The sequence below is a fragment of the Heterocephalus glaber genome, unplaced genomic scaffold, assembly GCF_053883595.1.
Source record: "Heterocephalus glaber isolate CG9 unplaced genomic scaffold, H.glaber_assembly_v1.0 deba00000676, whole genome shotgun sequence".
In the NCBI taxonomy this organism is placed as follows: Eukaryota; Metazoa; Chordata; class Mammalia; order Rodentia; family Bathyergidae; genus Heterocephalus; species Heterocephalus glaber.
The window spans coordinates 14,076,516-14,096,795 of record NW_028258156.1 but is presented as its reverse complement, the minus strand read 5'-3'; the positions used below and the strand labels follow the sequence as shown (position 1 = coordinate 14,096,795).

At 35.4% G+C, this 20,280-nt stretch overlaps 1 long non-coding RNA gene across 1 annotated transcript; it reads left to right on the top strand.

Moving 5' to 3' along the window:
- Window positions 1-5,943: 5,943 nt before the first annotated feature.
- On the top strand, window positions 5,944-12,513 carry LOC147829265 (uncharacterized). The gene is made up of 3 exons (XR_015449372.1): window positions 5,944-6,231; window positions 7,882-10,076; window positions 12,299-12,513. It is a non-coding gene; the product is annotated as an uncharacterized LOC147829265 (long non-coding RNA).
- Window positions 12,514-20,280: the final 7,767 nt, after the last annotated feature.

Genomic DNA, 20,280 nt, shown 5'->3' with positions numbered 1-20,280 from the left:
TTAAGAGAAAGAAGCCAGGCACAGAATAGCAAATGCTATGTGATCTCACTCATACACGCATTTAAAAAAGGCTGGTCTCATAGAAGCTGAGAGTTAAATAGTGGTTGTCAGAGGAGAGGAAGGGTAGGGAAAAACATTTTTTTAAAATTTCTGTAATGCTTGCCATGTGACATCAGGGTTGAGTGCTCTGCTCTAGCATTGCACTTGCCCCATGACACTGAAATATGCATTTGTCTTTTTCCTGTTCTAGGCTGTGAGTTTTGGAGGGTAGGTCTACATGTTTTACCTTATAGCTTGGATTCCTAGAAGAATGTCCAACACTAAGTCAATGTTCAAGAATCAGTCTCAGACAAAGGTCTACTATTTAGAATACATAAAGAACTTTTAAAAATCAGACCTTCAAAATTTAAAGACCCAATCCAAAAATGGGCATCTGAAATGAACAGGCATTTCTCAGACAAAGAAGTACAAATAGCAAATAAACATATGAAAAAAAAGTTCAAGACCATGGTCATTTGAGAGATGCAAATGAAAACAAGGCTGAGATTCCACCTCATCCCAGAAAGAATAGCTGCTATCAAGAAATCAATCAATAGCAAATGTTGGCAGGGTTCCTCTTTCCCCACAGCCCCGCCAGCATTGGTTATTGGTTGATTTCATGATAGCAGCCATTCTTTCTGGAGTGAAGTGGACTCTCAGCATTGTTTTCATTTGCATCTTTCAGTGATGTTTAACATTTTTTCATGTATTTATTTGCTATTTCTACTTCTTTGTCTGAGAAATGTCTGTTCATTTCAGATGTCCATTTTCAGATTGGGTCTTTAAATTTGGGAGGTCTGATCTTTTAAAATTCTTTATAGATTCGAGATACTAGACCTTTGCCTGAGGAAGAGCAGGTGAAGATTTTTTCCCACATTGTGGGTTGTCTCTTCACACTGCTGGTGGTTTCTCTTGCTGTATGGAAACCTTTTAATAAGAAGAGATCCCACTTGTTGATTGTTTGTGCTAGTTCACAGGCAACTGAGGTTTTGTTCATAAAATCTTTTCCTACACCGATGTCTTCAAGGGTTCTACCTAACCTCTGTTCCAACTGGTTCAGAGTTTCTATTTTAATATTTAGATATTTAATCCATTTTGATTTTAGTTTAGTGCATGGTGAGAGATATAGGTCTAGTTTTAATCTTTGGCAAGTTGAAGCCCAATTTTTTCCAGCACCATTTGTTAGAGAGGCTGGTGGGAGTGTAGATTGGTTCAACCACTGTGGAAATCAGCATGGAGATACCTCAAAGAACTAGGACTGGAAGTCCCATTTGGCCCTGCTATTCCACTGCTGGGGATCTTCCCTGAAGAATTAAAAGAATCATACCACAGAGATATATGTCCACCCATGTTCATAGCAGCACAGTTTTTAATAGCTAAAACTTGGAAACAGCCCAAGTGTCCATCAACTGGAGACTGGATAAAGGAAACGTGGTTTTTTTAATAAAATGGAGTACTACTCAGCCATCAAAAATGAGAAATTAGAGACATTTATAGCTAAGTGGATGCACATTGAGGTGATACTCTTAAGTGAAATAAACAGGACACATGGGTATAAATACCGAATAGTTTCTCTGGTGAGAGAAACTAAAAGTGTGAATAAGGACTAAATATATAATAGATAATGTGAAATAGGAAGAAAAGGGGCAAAGGGGAAGGAAGTGGGAGGGCTAGGGGAAAGGATAGAAGGGAATGGGATTAATATGAGAAAGTAGAAAAATAGGAAAAAATCTTTGTAAATAGGGAGGAATGGAGGGGTTGAAGGGAGAGCTGGGCAAGGGTGAAAAATAAGAACCAAGAGAGACTATGTAAAGGTGCAAATTTCCAATGATGAATGTCATTATATTGTATACCTAAAATGTACCAATGATTAGAATGAATAATCAATAATGCAAAATAGGAAGAAAAGGTCCAAAGGGGTAGGGGTAGTGGGAGGGGCAGGGGAAAGGAAAGAAGGGAAAGGAAAAAATGCTGAGCAATGGAAAAAATGGAAATAAAGTCTTTGTAAATAAGGAAGGTTGGAGGGTGTGAAGGGAGGGCTAGGAATGGGGAAAAAATAAGAACCAAGATGCATTATGTAAAGGTACAATTCCCAATGAGAAATGTAATTGTGTTGTATACCTACAATGTACCAATAAAAGAATTTAATTTAAAAAAGAAATGCTGGCCGGGCTGTGTGTAAAGAGGAACACTGCTCCACTGTTGGTGGGAGTGCAGGCTGGTGAGACCACTGTGGAAATCAGTATGGAGATACCTCAAAGAACTAGGACTGGAAGTCCATTTGACCCTGCTATTCCCCTCCTGGGTATCTTCCCAAAAGAATTAAAAGAATCATACCACAGTGATTTATGTGCACCCACATTCATAGCAGCACAATTTGTAATAGCTAAAACTTGGAAGCAGCCCAATTGCCCATCAACTGGAGACTGGATTAAGAAGATGAGTTGTTTTTTTTTTTTATATAAAATGGAGTGCTACTCAGCCTAAAAGAATGAGAAATTAGAGACATTTATAGCTAAATGGATGCCCAATGAGCTGATCCTTATTTTTTTTTTTGCTACCAGGGATTGAACTCGGGTCCTTGGTCTTGCACAGCACGTGGCGCAAAACCACTGAGCTAAATTCCTGGCCCTAAGGTGATAGTCTTAAGTGAAATAAATAGGATACACATGTGTAACTACCGAATGATTTCTCTAGTGTGAGAAAATGAAAGTGCAAATAAGGACTAAAATTTATAATAGATAATGTGAAATAGGAAGAAAAGGGGCCAAAGGGAAAGAAAAGTGGGAGGGGTAGGGGAAAGGAAAGAAGGGAATGGAATTTATATGAGAAAATGAAAAAAATGGAAATAAAGTTTATGTAAACAGGGAGGGGTGGAGGGGTTGAAGGGAGTGCAGGGGAATGGGGAAAAATAAAAACCAAGATAGATGGTGCAAATTCCTAACCATGAATGTTATTATATTGTATACCTAAAATGTACCAATACAATTAATTGTAATAAAAAGACTTCAGTTCCAAAATATATTTATTTTGATTTAATGTAATGGCTGTTATTCAGGTGCCTTCCGTGTGCTGGACCCCATATCAGCTGTTTCTATATGAAGGTACATAATACACTGTTGACCTATAGGAAAATCTGTATTTAACTAGTTGCTTATAAATTAGCATAGTAATAGTAAGAAAAGACCACTGCACCTTAAATTATTCTACTAGAATCGTTAATTTAATCTTATGAAGCAAATCACTCTTTAAAAATTCCATTCTATTAAATAATTAAATACATTTTTAAAAGATTGTCTTACAACGCCCTTGAAATATGTAAAGTCTGCCTATGAATAGTTACATTCTTTCTCTCTCACTCAAATATTTAATGTTTTTTCCAAGATTACCTGGGTTAAAAAAAATCCCAGCAGTTGTAGACTGGTTTAATACCAAAAGAAGGCAGGTGTTCACTAAATAGAATAAGAAAATTAAAAGCAGCCTAGCTGCAGAAACTTTCTTTGAACCACGAGTTTAAAATTTTAATGGTTTTACAACCTTCTCAAGCTGTCAATGGAAAAATGTGGCTTGACATTGAACACATACCAAGTCAGTAGCATAACTATTTTACAATGTCTGATTGGTCATTGAAAAACATAGTTTAAAATTCAATCCATGTGATGGAAATGCCACTTAGAAAAAGACCATTCATATTAGAATGCTGCAGGAAAACTGTGGCTGTAGTAGTTCCTATTTCATCCAGCAGCAAGAGGATTTTAAAAGTCTTACAAATGGAATGGTTCCTAGACTGTTGCATGTTGAGTGTTGTTAATATAAATTTTACTATCATAAAATTCACCATGAGAAGAAGAAAAATATATAATATTATTTTTCACTTTTATGGGTTAAAAAATGTCATGTCTTAAAGGAATATTTCCAAGTATGTTTATGGGAACCCTTTGGGAATGTCCATTCATAGTTCCACTAGGTTGTTCATTCATTAATCTAACTGAAATATGTTGAACACTTGCTACATTGTTTCCCATAGTGGAAAGGGTTTGCCTAGTCATCTGTCCGACTGGCATTTATGATAGTCATGGATTTTGAGTTCTACTTGGGGAGTCTCTGGATAGATAAGTATTAATGGTTACAGACTGCGGAATTATAGATTCCCCAGAACAGAACAGATTTGCCAAAGAGTATGTGTGTTGCATAAGAAAACAAACCAAACCAAAATAAACTAAAGTAATTGAAATACATCAAATTGTGAGTTTTTAAAATTCAAAATTTACTCTGGAAAGATTAAATGGACTTCATCCACATTTAGAAATCAGATTCATCTCACATATATCAATACTACAAGTTTTCACTAAGGTCAGATAAATTTTGTTTTGAAAAATTCTCACTCATTGATTTTCTTTTATGATTTTTTGCTTATCTACTTCTAGACATTTTCACTGTTAATTAGTGGTTTCCAAAGGGCGGAAGAAGAAAAGAAAGAAATCTAATGCATAGATTAAACAGAATTTGGCCTATCTAGGTTTTCAGCTCTAAAAAATGTTCTAGTTGAAAAGGAGGTGGAAATTAGTAGCTAAAATGAAAGTTTCAAATAACATGCGTATTTCCAAAATATCTTTTAACCCTTTTCTCATCACTGCAGAAAATAATTAGTTCTACCATGTAACTGTTTGAAATTCACACATGTTCTCATTTATAAAATGAATTTAATCATTAGTATCCATTGTATTAATTGTTATGGCAATGAATAATAAAAACTCCTATAAAGTACTGATAAGACTTTGAGAATATAATGTTTATAATTCAATATCTAAAACTACCTTGTGATATGGCCAGGGAGGTGATTTAAGGTTACATTTTAATATATACAATTCTATTTACTTGGTTCTTTAAAAGAAAACAAGAATTTTATTTTTGGTTTTGTAATCTGTAATTTAATTTTTGAGATAAATTTCAGGTTCACAGTATACTTGAATAGAAAATACAGATATTTCCCTTAGTGTCACCTCCATATACATGCAGCCTTGCCAAACATATAGCACCAGAATGGTACATTTGTTACAGTCCATAAACTTACACTGATACATTTTTCACCTCATTGGTGTTTTACATTTTCTCAGAAATGTCTAATGACATGAATTCATCATTATAGTAACAGAGTTTCACTGTGTTAAAATCCCTCTGTGGTCTGCTGATCCTTCCCTCTGCTCAAACCCTAGGCAGCCACTCATCTCACTCCATCTGTAACTTTGCCTCTTTGAAAGTGGTATATAATTGGACTCATGCACTATGCAGCCTTTTTACACTGGGTTATTTTTCTTAGTAATATGTTGTTAAGGTTTCTCCATGTTTTTTCATGAATCGATAGCTTATTTCTTCATGGCACTGAATTATATTCTATTGTCTGGATATACCACAATTTTTTTTATCCATTCACCTACTGAAAGACACTATGATTATTTCCAAGTTTCAACAATTATGAGTAAAGTCTGTGTTAAAAAAATTCATATCCAGGTTTGTGTGGGCATAAACTTTTAGCTCCTTTGGGTAGATACAGGGCTGTGATTGCTGGCTCATGTTTACTTTTGTATAAATATGTCAAAATATATTCCAAAATATCTGTTTCATTTTGTATTCCCACCTTCAATGAATGAGCATCCCCGTATGTCCACATCCCTGCCACCCTTTGGTACTGTCCGTACTCTATGCATAGGGGCTAATTAAAATGTGTAGTAATACCTTATAATTGGTTTTTTCTTTGTTTTTAGTTATGATTTGTGTTATTGCATTTCCCTGGCGACACATAATGTGACACATAATTTCATATGCATATTTGCCAGCTCTAAATCTTCTTTCAGTATTTTTTCAAGAGTTTCATCCATTTTTTAACCAGGTTGTTCAGTTTCTTTTTGTTGAGTTTTCAGGACCTAGTGCTTTTCATTATGCATTTTTATAACAAAAGTCAAAAGTCTTGGTGTGTGTGTGTATGTCTGTACAAGTGTGCATATTAATGCTCTTTTTATGTGTATGATGAGGAGTTTAATAGAGAGTTGTTTTACAGGATGTTGAAAGCTGCATATGCTAACCTCTTCCTAAAGTAAGCACAAGAAGATGATCTTAAAATCATGAAATACAATAAGAAATGAGAGGAACATAAAGCAGTGACAACAAAATTAGGAGACAGAGATAAGGAAGGTAAGTATTTGTCCAGAGGAGTTAAACTGATTAAGATTTTCTTGCTATAACTCCATATACACATTATTTCCATAACTTAATCCTTTTTTAGGAGGAATTAAAGGACACATTTTTTTCTTGCCCTGTGTATATTTTAAAATAAGTACATTTCCCCTTACTCTTCTCTCTCAACCTTGCTCTATTTTCTAATCCCCTACTGATTCCATGTCAGCATGCTCTGTTTTTGACTAGACAAATAATATACAGATTTATTCCTACAGAAACAATCTCTGGTAAAATCATAGAGTGCCTACTTAATAATACCCAAAGTTTAACTGCATGCTTTCCACTGGCCAAAAATAACTCACAGCAACTGAATCCACAAAGCAGGCAACTGAATATTGGGACCCTCTTAGGGGAGCTATTGTGCTATTGAGGCAATGAAGCAGTCTCTACTACTACTACTACTACTACTACTACTACTACTACTACACACACACACACACACACACACACACACAGAGGCACATAAATATGTAGCATTATATATGGTAGAAACTGTGGTAAGAATAAATTGGGCAATTGATCTGCAATTAATTTCCACTTGAAGTCATGAGGTATTAGCATAACATTCTTTTCATTTATAGCATATCATAACGATAACTTATTCAAAATAATTTTTATGCATTATTGTTGTAAGATTGACAATAACCTGGATTGCAATAATTCTAAACCAAGAATGGTTTTGTTACTTAGATATAAATCCACACAGTTTCGAAAGTTGATACTATGGTACCTGTGTTCTTTAAACTGAATTCCAGAACTTATTTGAGAGAAAAACAGAAAAACCTCACACTTTCATGCATGCGTAGGATTTTGTATTACTGGGATTAACCAGAAGCATTCATTTAAACTTCTTTTACTAAAATCACTTGGGACTTTGGGGGGCAGAGTTGGAGCTGAAAGTAGAGAGAAGTGAAGATGGAAATGAAAATTTTTAGAAATAAAACACAAGTTTGTCACATAGAAAAATCAACATAAACTTTTCGGCCAATGTGTAGGTTCATTGTTTTATGCTGACATATGTTATAATTTTTGTTATTCTTGGAAGCCTGTACACTTTTGTAATTTTCTGTGAACATTCTGGGAGAATATCTAATGTGCTGAAAACAAAGAAAGGTGATCCTTTTAAGGAAATCAATGCACAATTAAAAGTGGAGACACATTCTCAAGATGCATTCATCCAGTTTAAGTATGCGTTTTAAATTTAAATGTCACTAAGAAATCTTTTTTCCAGCCTAGGAATTTGGAAAATCGCTCCCCTTTTCAAAATGATATTCCAGGGGATTTCTAATCCTTCTTCGTCTATTACATTTGATTACTTTTTATCTAATTTTCTTTATATCTGATGTTTCCAAAAATATCTACACACACACGAACTACAATGCCTTCGTTCTGCTCCCTTTCATCCTAATTATATTTTTCACTTCATCTAACTTCTGGGCTGGTCACATGTCTTACTTCATCTTAATTGTAGGCAAGGGCTGGGTTTACGATGTCAGGATTCCTGGTGACATAGGGTACAATGAAGGTGAAGACAGCATCCTTGCCTCTCCCTTGCCCGCCCACCATCCTAGCGAACACAGATTTCTCTCACACTTTTTCCTTTAGAGGTGATGCTCCGTGACATCGAACCAAGTGATAGAGACTTGCAGCCCGTTAAGGCGCCTCTGAGGACACAGGAACCACACTGGATGTTTCCACTCCTTTCATAGTCGCTATCCCTGTGTACTTTCATACCTCCGTATTGTCAGAGGGGAACACAAAAGAGGGGAAAATCAGAAGCAAATAAAAGGTGATGCTGTTTACAGCTTCTCTTTCCACTTATTAATGGCTATGAAGAGTCTACACCACTGGGCCTCTGTGTTCATCCTCGGGGGAAAGTAGAGCGGGAACGAAGCTGTCAGTTACACTCTGTTCCGAGGACGGGGAAAGGAAGAATAAGTGGAGTTCGGTGAGAACAGGCAGAGCCAGCAAAGGGTAATCACGCAGCCAAATTTAAGCCGTGGAGGCACTCACGGAGGATGAATCCTGGATGGGGAAGCCGGTTCCTAACATCCCTCTTTTCAAGCCTCATTTCTGCTTCTGCCCTGGCCCTCCCAGACTCCTCATCCCAGATTTTAGTTCCCCAACAGCAGCGGAAGAGTTCGTACAATGCAAATACTGCAAGCAGGAGTCTTCTCCGTTCAGCGCCAGAGCTGACATCTTAACTGAATTTTCCTTGTGTTTAATTTTTTGACAATACCAGTACAGTTATTATTTATGCACAATACATAAGCAAAATTGGAGTAAGGTTGGAAGTGCAATCAACACTGACAGTATCAATTTTGTTGATTTGCTCCACAAATACTTATTAAGTGCTTTAAGGATGTATTCCAGATTTCAAGGGAAGAGCAGTAAAAAGAAAACAGATTTCTTAAATTGGCAATTGTCTGAATATGGACGGAATTGAAATGTGCATGTGGAAGTTACTATTTTCAGCTCAGATAAAGACTTAATGTTCTCTTACAAACGGTGGCAAAGGATGAATCATAATTACGTAAATCACTTTTTATTCGATGTGACTTCTCCTTTAGATGTGCTGCAGTAAAGTTTCCTTGCTTTCAAAACACTGATAACTTATCCTAATTAATAAGGCAAATGAGAGTTTCCCTCTCTGCCTACATGCACTGTGTCTACAAAGCCCATATTACAGTGGAATATGTGAAAGAGTAATGTTTGCTTCTGACATGTGTATAATGCATAGAAAAGGACATGATTGGAAAAAGTATTTTCTTCCTGTTCAATTTTCAAAATGTTTATTTTTATAAGATGTTGTCTTAATTTGAAGAAAGCAAGTCTGTGTTTGAAATACTATACCAGAAATTTATTTCTAATTCCAACCTAGTGTACAAGTTTTGAGACATTTTATCATTAATCACTATGTACCCAAGGCTGGCCTCAGACTCATGATGATCCTCTTGTCTCAGCCTAGAAAGTGCTGAAATTATGGGTGTCTGCCACCACACTCAATAATCTGGCATTTTTCATAGCACCTTAAACCATAACATTCATATTTCTAACATTATGTTTGATATAAAGAACCACAAAAAAGATTTTCTTGGACTAAAATATTATTTTAACCAATAATATCCCAAATAAGTATTCCTGGACAAAGATGCATTTCATTAACCAGACCAAATCTGGGAGTTTTTGAAATGCTTATTTTGGAGAAGAAAGTACTATTCAGATTTGTGATATAGAAATTGATGCAGACAAAGATATTCTCAATGTGCATGATTTATAACTGCTCTTACTATGAACATAAATAAGTCTTCAAATAGTCTTGAAATAATTTAGACTTCTGGTACACTAAAACTCTAAGAACATATTCTAAATACACATGTAAATATATATGTTTATGGGGTTTTGTATACGTACAATTTATATGGACATGTGTATATAGATCACCCCCCCCAAAAAGCTTCAACAATTACAATAGAAAAATGGAGAAAAAAACATCATGAGTGACTGAAAGTCATTGAGTTGATTTAAACTAGGTCAAAAAGTCCATGGTTCTATGTAAACAAAGAAGCTCAGGCTGTAGGACCCTGATCTCATTCTTTCCCACAGTCCTGTCTTCATGTCAGGAGGATATATATTTGGGTTCCCAAATTCTTGTCTCCCTAAGGGAATTTGAGCTACCATACAATTCTCAGCAGTAAATACAAACTGCCATTTCACACTGTATGACATTTCTTTCAACATGGTCGCTACTAAAGATGACACATTTGACTAAGTCACACAGCCACATGATGCAGTGAATTGTAAGTATTGAGGTTACGGTTGGAAATAAAAGTAATATTTTAGGTAAGGATAATAGTTTAATAGTGTGCTAGAAATTTTTTTTGTATTTCTCCCTTTTATATATTAATAATATTTAGCAAAGAAAAATTTTAAAAAAGTAAAAAGTTTAAACTGTCTACTTATTTTATAGTTATGGATTTTTCTTATAGTTATGGATTTTAATGACAAATTTGGAATGCTTCTTAACGCCCAATGTATAGAAGGTCTGTATTAAATATCATGTGAAATTTATAGGGAAAAGAGAAGACACAGTCATTACCTTCAAGAATACTCCTTACTTTCTTTTATTGCAGAATGCCAGTCTTAAAACTATACAAGTTAGGTGTCTTTAAGGAATCTTTCAACTAGAGCAATGAGAAATGAGCATTTTAGGTGACAGATGATTTCTGTTGATTTTTGTAACCCATTGAACAAAATATTTTGCCAAATATTGTATTTGCATATCATTTACAATTTTATATTTTAAATTTGGAATAAAAAGTAGGGCATAATGTCTCCAGTTAAATGTCAATTTTCACTAGTGATGTAGCTTGAGGGACAAACTTCTAAGAAGTGTTTTATTATTGTTGTTTTTCTCATTCAAGAAACTAGCCATAATGTGTAGTTGTGGAAAACCCCTATTTTTCCAGCAGTCAGATACGACAAACCTGTGTTGATGAAACCATAAAAATGGCTGACTCTACTCCTGTGTCACTAAGGAAATTGAACCTGAAAGATGTATTTCCTTGTTTTGTTCTTGTGTTTTTCCTCCCCTAGAATTACTTGCTTTCTCTACAAATTTCAGGATACTTTTTCTCATATTTTCAAATTGTTTACCAAACCCCTTAAGTAACAAGATTGTCTTCAGTGCTTAAAAGAATAAAAGAATGCTGCACCAAGTATTTTATCTTTGTATTATTATTATCATCATTATTTAGCACTTTGTAATTTTAAAGGTTTACATGTTCTGGAATGGAAAACTGCACTGGAAAAGACTATAGGGACAGAGAAAAGAGGGGTCTTGTTCCCTAAACAGCTTCTACTTGCCAGACCTGTATAATTCATCACAAGAATCAAAATTGTGAGGGCAAATGCAAAAACTAAAAAGGAATTTTAAAAAGGAAAATTGAAAAAATATGCTTAAGTGTTGGCGAAGTCAAAGTCTGTCAGGAACATCAAAAATAGAACAATATGTGGAATAATAAAGAACCCAAAATACTTCACAAAATATAATTACATATCTGATAATCACCTTGGAAATTAATTTTCAGTATGCTTACGACCTAAGAGTATTCTGCAAAAAGACTGCAAACTGGCTTTTGAAATTCTGAGTGGGGAATGCTTCCCTGCAACCATGAATTACATCCTGACAGCGCCATCTACCAGTAGCAGCTCAAACTGCAAATGAGAGATGTACAATCAAGCTTCTGGCTGTAAATAAATACAAATTTCAGAAGTCATGCAATATGCAGTTGTGGCTAACATGCAGAATATTCTATTTTGAGGGGGCTGGGGATTAGGACCCGAGTTTGATCCAAAGTACCAAAATAGTCAACCAAGATGTCTCACAGTCAATGAATAGTCAATGAATCACAGTGTATAAGGCCCAAGTGGCAACAAAAATTTAGCCTCTTGACCTGATTACCATTTGATAATTGAAAGTATTTTAGTCATTATTAATATATTTTCTAGAACGATATTGTGTCCTTAGTAAGTCCCTGACTTTCTGTGATGGTGACTCATATGGGGAATACTTGAGACTTTCTGTACTATTGCTTTCTCAGAGTATCCTAAAGCTCAGAAAACTCCTATCTTGTATTTTAACACTGAACCTGGTATTTAAAGGCCTAGGAGGTTAGCCTTTAATATTCTCTCGTGTAATTTTAAAATAATTGAATTGTTACAAGCTGTCTTTGTGTAGTCATTGGATTTAGAATCTTTGGAATGGGAAATCCTTCCTCTAGACTTTGCCTGGAAGCTCTGCTTTAGTGAAAAGACATTACAATCTCTTGTGGTATGTGGTACAAACTTTTCTGTCCAATACTAACAGTTAGTTGACTCTGTGCTCACTCATTTCCTTCTCTTCTTTTCATCCTCTTCCTCCTCCTCCTGTTCTTCTGACAGTAGAAGAAAAATTATTTGAGTATTTTGAAATAAATGTCCTTTTGGAGCTCAAGATGTTTCTCTTTTCTACTACCCACAGGAAAGGCAGAAGAATCTGCATAAACTGGAAGACCAACACAAACTCTGAGGCTGAAAGGCGAGCACATTTTCAAGATGAAACATAATTACATGCAAGAGTAACTGAATTGGCTTGAGTATTTGAAACTGTTCTAAGAATTCAGAGAGATATTTTGCTTTTAAGCATAAACAAAGAGTTGTAAAGATCCATTATTTCTCTCGAGGTATTTCTTTTTTAAAAAATGTTAGTTCCATTATGGATCACAAATAAAATGAAAGAAAACTATATTTATGAGATCATAAGACTGTATTTGGTAAACTTCTTTAAAAACTTTATGAAGACCTTTTCTTCCTATTTCACAATATCAATTATACACTTTGATCCTTATTTACACAATAGGAAGAAAAGGTCTAAAGGAGTAGGGGAAGAGGGAGGGGTAGGGGAAAGGAAAGAAGGGAAAAGAAAAAATAGAAAAAAGTAAAAAAAATGGAAACAAAGTCTTTGTAAATAGGAAAGGATGGAGGGGGTGAAGGGAGGGCAGGGGAATGGGGAAAAAATAAGAACCAAGATACATCATGTACAGGTACAAATTCCCAATGGTGAATGTAATTATATTGTATACCTAACTTTATTTTACCAATTAACTTAATGGAAAAAAAACTTTATGAAGAAGTTAAAAGGGTCAGAAATAATATTCCTTTTTATTTTCCTTTTAGGAGGAAAGAATATTTTGTTTATACTATCCAGACCTCAGTAATATAAAGACCTTTCCTTTTTTGGAGAGGAAGCTTTTTATATCTTTGGTTAACTTCACAAAAAGACACAATCCACGGCACAAATGGAGGTGATTGAACTAGTCATTTGGGTGAAAATCTCTCTGTTTTCATCTCACTCAAAATATTACATAAATGTAATCTGAGCCATTTAGAGTAGCTCTACTTAAATCGTGTTATGTTTTCAGTAGTAAAGACTGATAACTTGATAGTTCCCAAGGGTTTGATGCTTACAGTTTAAGTACATAGTTGACATTACATGCTATTTTTCTGAAAATCCCCAGGGCTATATTAGAGACGAGATAAGTAGAATTGTAGAGGATTGTAGAAATATGTGGGTATCTTCAAACACAGTGTTACTGGTCAAGGACATATAAGTTTAGTCATTCTCATTTTAACCTAGTATTGTAACCGGTAGTTAATGAAAGATGATAAAAATGTGGCCTCAAAGTTTTAGGTATGCATATACTTCTTTAGTAGTAGAATTACGTGAAAACAGCATTTACTATATATTAAAAATCTTTGTAGGCATACTTCTCAGAGCTCATGAGTTTGTTTTTTTCACTCATTCTCTCTCTAACATAGAATTAGACTTATTTCTGGAAAGACTTTTATTTCAGACCCTCACAATTTCTCCTCTGGACTGTGGCCTCTCTCCCTAACCGTGTCCCTCACCCCAGTGTCACCATATCAGAATGGATTCTTGGCACAACTATCAGACTGATCTTTTTAACCTCAACTTCCCACTGTGAGTGCACAAATACACAATGTTCCTCAACAATCATCTCATATGGTGAGGTTCCATCGCACCAGTTTACGATCTCAAACTGGATATTCAGGATACTGAATTCATGGCAGTCCTTTTAACCCATTTCCATTTAGAAAAAGAATGTAACTCACTGCCAGTTAATTTTCAGTGAAAATAGAGAGTTACTCTATTTTGTAAATGGAAACGCCACTACTAAAACCTGAATGTAATACATGAGGTGATCTCTCGTTTCCAAAAACTATCAATATACTAGAGCAATGTGAAAATAAGAAAAGCAAAATATTTTCTGGAAAACTTTGGAATTAGGATTAGGACTGTAATCTGAGAATTTTCTCATGGAAAACAGTGCAGCTTCATGCATGTCTGGCAAGTATTTTCAGGGCAAATGGAAGGCTTTGTTCTTGCTCTTCCAATTCCCAGTTTTTAATTTTTTAATTAATAAATTATTTTTGAGACAGGGTCTCACTTTGTAGTGCAGGCTGGAGTTGAACTCAAGGCAATTAATTCTCCTGCTTCAGCCTCCTTGAGTGCTGAAATAATAGGTGTGCACCACCATGCGCAGCCCAATTCTTAATTCTTATCTCTAGTCTGTTTTTTTTAGAACATATTCATTTTTAATACCTACAAAAATGGCATTTCTCTGAGACATCTTTCCTGACATCTCAACATGTTTCCTCTTCACTCCCCACATTTCCAACTCTTACTGTACTACAGCCATACACAGTTCACCAAACTATAACACTCTTATAGTCAGAAGTCCAGGGTGATTCATGTAGTAAGCCTAGCACTAAAGACAATACCTGACAAGAGGTGGTTCAGCAATGTAAGTTCACTAAGTAATGATTGAGTGAACAAACATCAACTCAGTAACTTTAAAAACAAAGATTTTAGAAATTTGGTTTTTTTCGTAGAAAAACGTCTTAGTGCTCCAGATTGCAATTGTAATTCAGTATTCCTTCTTTTTCTTATATCTTGACAACAGTCTCTGAAAAACTCTTGTGTCAATAACATTAATGTGTGACTAGATCTAAGCTGTGTGCAACATTCCAGTCAAAATATTGTGCTGGGTGTTTTCCTTGTATTTAAATGGATTCTGGGATGTAGAAGAACAGAGCAGTTTGAATTTGTTCCCTTTATTCCATTCTGAGATTGCGAACAGCTTTATGACCCGTGAATGAGAGGCAGTCCTATGGATGAAGCATCTAGGCCGCCTTCTCAGTCCTCTTTTATACCGTTTCCTGAAAATTTGAAGTTCTCCTGAATTCTTCTAAATTTTTTCTTTTCTTTCTCTTTGTATTCTTCTTCTTCCTCCTCCTCCTCTTCTCCTTCTCCTTCTCCTCCTTCTCCTTTCTCTTCTCCTTCTCCTTCTCCTTCTTCTTCTTCCTCTTCTTCTTGTTTTTTTTTGTTTGTTTAATTTTGGAGAAGTACAGCCAGCTGGCTAGAACCTGCTTCCCATGTGTTCTTAATAACTTTTATTTCCCCAAGACTGGCCTATGCTTCTTGAATTTGGCTACACATTAGAACATGCAAGATAGCTTTTTAAAAAGCTGGATCTATAAAGAATCTGATTAAATTGATTGGGGGTGTGTTTTGGATGACAGAAGGTTATAGAATTCCCCATCTGATTCCAGAATGTGGGTGGACCTGGCCATTCCCACCCCAGAGATTCTCAGGTGAAATACTGGAGCAGCTGAGGCCTCCTTTTGGCTCGTACCTCACTTCTGTCAGTATGTTACAGCTCCCGGCATGCTCCATCCTCAATACACACTGATTACTCCAATATGGAATGAATGCTGCATCAGAAAAGCTTGTCCTTCCCTTACATCTTAGATTAAAGACGTGACTCATCAAAAACTTCTGTAATCCCAGGTTTTTGGAAAACTATGCTGGAGCAGCATTAGCTTGTTCAAGGCCAAGCTAGCAAGGTACTGTCCCCAGATAAAAAGAAAGAGATAAAAGGGAAGGTATCATTGGTCACCGTACCATCAATGTCTGATCTTGTCTTGGAAAGAATGTACTGAAGTCCTGTTCAACTTGGTCTTGGAAAGTCCAACCCTTCCCCTAGAGGCTGAGGCATTCAGTGAAAGAGTTGCAGTACAAAACAGGAAATTACTTTCTCTTTAATTCCTGATATTTTCTTATTAAATTCCATTCCCTAAATTTAATCCTCCTTTGCATTGAATCCAAAAAGGCCCTAGATTGATACTGTTAATTAAGTTGACTTGTTAAACTGTTAATATTAACACATAGCACACTAATGAAAGATAAATACTGATAACTACTTGACATAACAATGAAAGAATTATACCAATATATACTCAAGACTGTCTAAAGGAGCATTGTTATTTATGGAGAGATGGACAGTTCTCTGAAGGCACTGATTTGATGTTTGCAGAGGTTTGGGAAAGGAGATGCCCATAATGTACCAGTGAATTCACCAGCCTTTTTTGCTGCTTTTTCTAGTGGATAGAATGTAATAACTGAGCAGCTGGACTAAAGAGCTCTACACCACTAGGCATTGCTGATTGGATAACAATAGGCATTTGACTTAGGCTGTACAGTTTACTGGTTATATAATGGCCCATCCTGTGTTTTCCCAATGATCCATACTAACAGTGTCAGAAATGCAGAGAGTTTCAAACATGGACAATTTAAGGTCATATATTCTGAGGGCTTTGTGGCCAATTTCAGCTATGTATAAATTGAAAATTAAACAGAAAATTCTGTTTGCAAATAAAATGTACTGAGAACTTGGCTTAAGGAGCATGCCTTGGGTGGCAAAGAGAATGAAAGAGAGACACAGTAACTACAGGCTGCTTCTCCAGGTCCTGGGAATCCTAGTTATACTATCTTTGAATCAGTAAGTGAGATTCCCTCTGTTACCATGGTTTAGGGGGTTCAGGGATGGTTGCCCATGTTCTCATGTGTTTTGAACAAAGAATTAGACATAGCACACAGCAAGGAAACAGCAGTAAAGTTTATTAAAGTGAACGTATGCTCAGAGTGAGAGGGCTCGTGTTGGTTGGCAAAAGGAAAATGGCAGGAGCACTGAGGGTATAGGATGTCCGGTTTAAATGCCCCACCTGCTTTAAGATATCTTCTATTGGGATTCTCCAGAGCATGATTGAGTTATTTCCACTGCATTTATTAGGAATATCCTGCCACATAATCTATCCTGTTATAATTGTGTGCATAAGATGCAGTCCATATGCATGAACTGTCAATAATCCCCAGGGGAAGAAAGGTTACTCTAGAGTATGTAGGGAGGTCTAGGTCTTGGTTTGGAATTTTTGGAATTTTCATTGTTGAACTTGAGGTCTGTTTCCCTTATTTCAACTACCCCAGGTGATGGGTGTTAAAGGCTATTCCTGTGTATTGTCCAGGTTCCGGGAAGTGAAGGCACTGTCTATGCTACCTTGTATCCATGTACATTCACGTTTTTTCTTTAGCAAGTTTTGTTTCCTTGAAATAATACTATCCTTAACCAGGAAGAATAATAAAGTGATCCAGAACACAGATATTTAGATTAATCTGCACATGGAATTTCCCTTAGTTTAAAGAAACTCAAATTGTTTAATCTTGAATTGACAAAGTTGCAGGGAAGGCTTTTCACCTAAAAAAACAGACTATGGCAACAACTACAGGCCTAAGTAGTGGAGGAAAACCAAATACTACTCCAAAGATGAGGAAAGTATACCTAAAATGTACCAATGATTAGAATGAATAATCGATAATGTAAAATAGGAAGAAAAGGTCCAAAGGGGTAGGGGTAGTGGGAAGGGCAGGGGAAAGGAAAGAAGGGAAAGGAAAAATGATGAGAAATGGAAAAAATCGAAATAAAGTCTTTGTAAATAGGGAAGAGTGGAGGGGGTGAAGAGAGGGCTAGGAATGGGGAAAAAATAAGAACCAAGATGCATTACGTAAAGGTACAATTCCCAATGAGAAATGTAATTGTGTTGTATACCTACAATGTGCCAATAAAAGAATTTAATTAAAAAAAAAAAAGAAAGTTAAATTCTGTGCTCCTTCCTACCAGTAAGATATGTCTCCTTGGATAATTCACTCTGTGATATATTTTTAAATGAGCAAAAATATTTTTAAAAGGCTGCATTCATATACTGGTAAGAAACATAAAACATGAAAGAAAAACAGTTATTGCTAGAAATGATGATGATAATGATAATGGTGATTGTAAGTGTTTATGTGCCAGGCTCTGTACAAAACAACAGCAACAACAACAAGCCTTGTAGAGATGATAACGTTGAATTCTAACAATAATTTTAAGAATTCAAGAATGTTATTGTAGCCCTTTCATGAATGAGAAAACCTAGAGAGTGGCGAGACCACAATCCAAAATCAGGCAGTTGGAATGCGGAGGATTTGAATTGCAAAATCAACCGAGTCTTGTTTTAGAGTCCATGATATTAATCATTCTGCTTTACCATATTCAGATGAAAACTTTCCTCGATTCATGGAGATTAGCATGACAAGGCAAACCATTGGAGAGTCTGGGAGTATGGCTTTCAGAGAGGAGCTGTTTCAGCCCAGCTGGAGTGCTCAGGGAGTGTCGTGTCAGGGCTGCCTAAAAAGTTGAAAAAGATTATCTTGAAGTTTTGTGGAACGTTGACTGGAAAAACGAAATCAGAGAAACTATCGTAATTATAATGAAATAAAGAATGGTGCTGGGTTATGGTCATCAGGGCTTACAGATGTTGCAAAAAGAGCAAAGGAGTCACAGATAAACTTTAAAATTTGAGCAAGTGTGGTGGGGTAAAATATAATGGTGCCATTGGGAGCAAAAGGGAAAGTGGAAATCACTTAATTTTTTTGATAAAAGAAAGGATGAAGATTATATTTCACTGGTGGTATCATGGAATTGTAAGCCAAGATATGAGACAGACACTTTATTATTCAAATGAATTATTGTGCTGCCCTGTTTTTCTTGTTAGGTCACCTGAGCATCCATAGTTCAGCATCTCAGCCCTGAATTACTATTTCAGGTCATCTTATTATGATCATAGTCTTGTTTTCATCTCTTATTCATATTTCAACAGTGAATCATGAATTTTTTATGTAATGATAGATATACTGCCTTATTTCTACAGTTATGTGAGAAGAACTGTAGCTTAATGGTTGTTGATTCTAACTAGTAGTAGCTCTTTTGCCAGCTAAATACACACTTGGAGTTTGGCTTAGTGACTGATATGCCCAGTTCTCATACTGCCATATTCTTCCAGCAATCCAATATATCAACTCATTCTGTTCACCTTCCAAAATACCAACTTGATCATTATTGGTAGGTCACCTTGATTCCAAGTGATATCATCACAGATACCTGTCAAGCTTCCAGAGTCCAGCCATTGTCAGAGGTGAATTCTGAATGCCTTCATTTTATTTAATACATCAGACATACTTATATAAATCTATAGATTAATAACTAGCATTCCCCCACTTTTGATTTTTAAACTTGTAATAAAGAGAAAACTTTCTATTTTATATAGCAAAAGCCATTGTGATTATTGTGTTTAATTTAGTCAGTTCCTCTTGCAAGAATTTTGATAAATGGCAGTAAGATAAATTCATTTAAACAAGAAAAAATTTTCCTTCATTCATTTTAACTTTCCTATCAGCCCAATCTCTCTTAATTTCTCCAAGAAAATGGAATCAATAAATAAAGTTGGCTATGCCTATAGACATATATTAATAGAAATCTAAGTCCTTCTTTTAGTTTTATTTGTTTTACTATTGGTGAAGTATTTAACCAGAAACTTCTCTCACCACTCAGGACATCTTAGAACTTGAAAATACATTTCTATAAGAACTTTTGAGAAGATGAATTCTTGTAAATAAAAATTATTGCCCCAAAACAGGTGCTCTGTCTTCTATCTGCCTAGTTGATAAATATTCATTCAGGGTAAAAGTTATGTCTATTAAAGTCCACCTATGTACAAACACACAAGAGAATGTTTAATATATATTGTACACTTATATGTTAAAGAATCTATTATGTTACAACATCATAAAGTTACTTTCATGAAAATCAAATATATTTTAATAGAAATAGGTTTTTATTGGTTTTATAACAATATATCAAGTATAGTGGCATAATATAAATAATGGGCACTGGAGTCTGAATATCTAGATTCTTGTCCTAGCATTACCACTTACTAATTATGTGACCTTGGGCAATTTATTTGATCTCTTTTAAGTAGTCTCAATTATGTTGTCAGAGATTATTTCCCCCGGTCAATTGGAAGGTATAGTGCAAATAACACTAAGCTAGAAGTAGGATCATGATTGGTGGTTTTTGCCTCGGGCTGTGTCATGGGCCTCAGTTTCCTTATCTGTGACATAAGAGGGTATGGATCTGATAATTTCTTAAACATTTTCCATATTTTAGGACACAAAAACCTTTCTTTTATATCAAATTTTATTTTATATTAAAATAAGCTTTCTTAGTA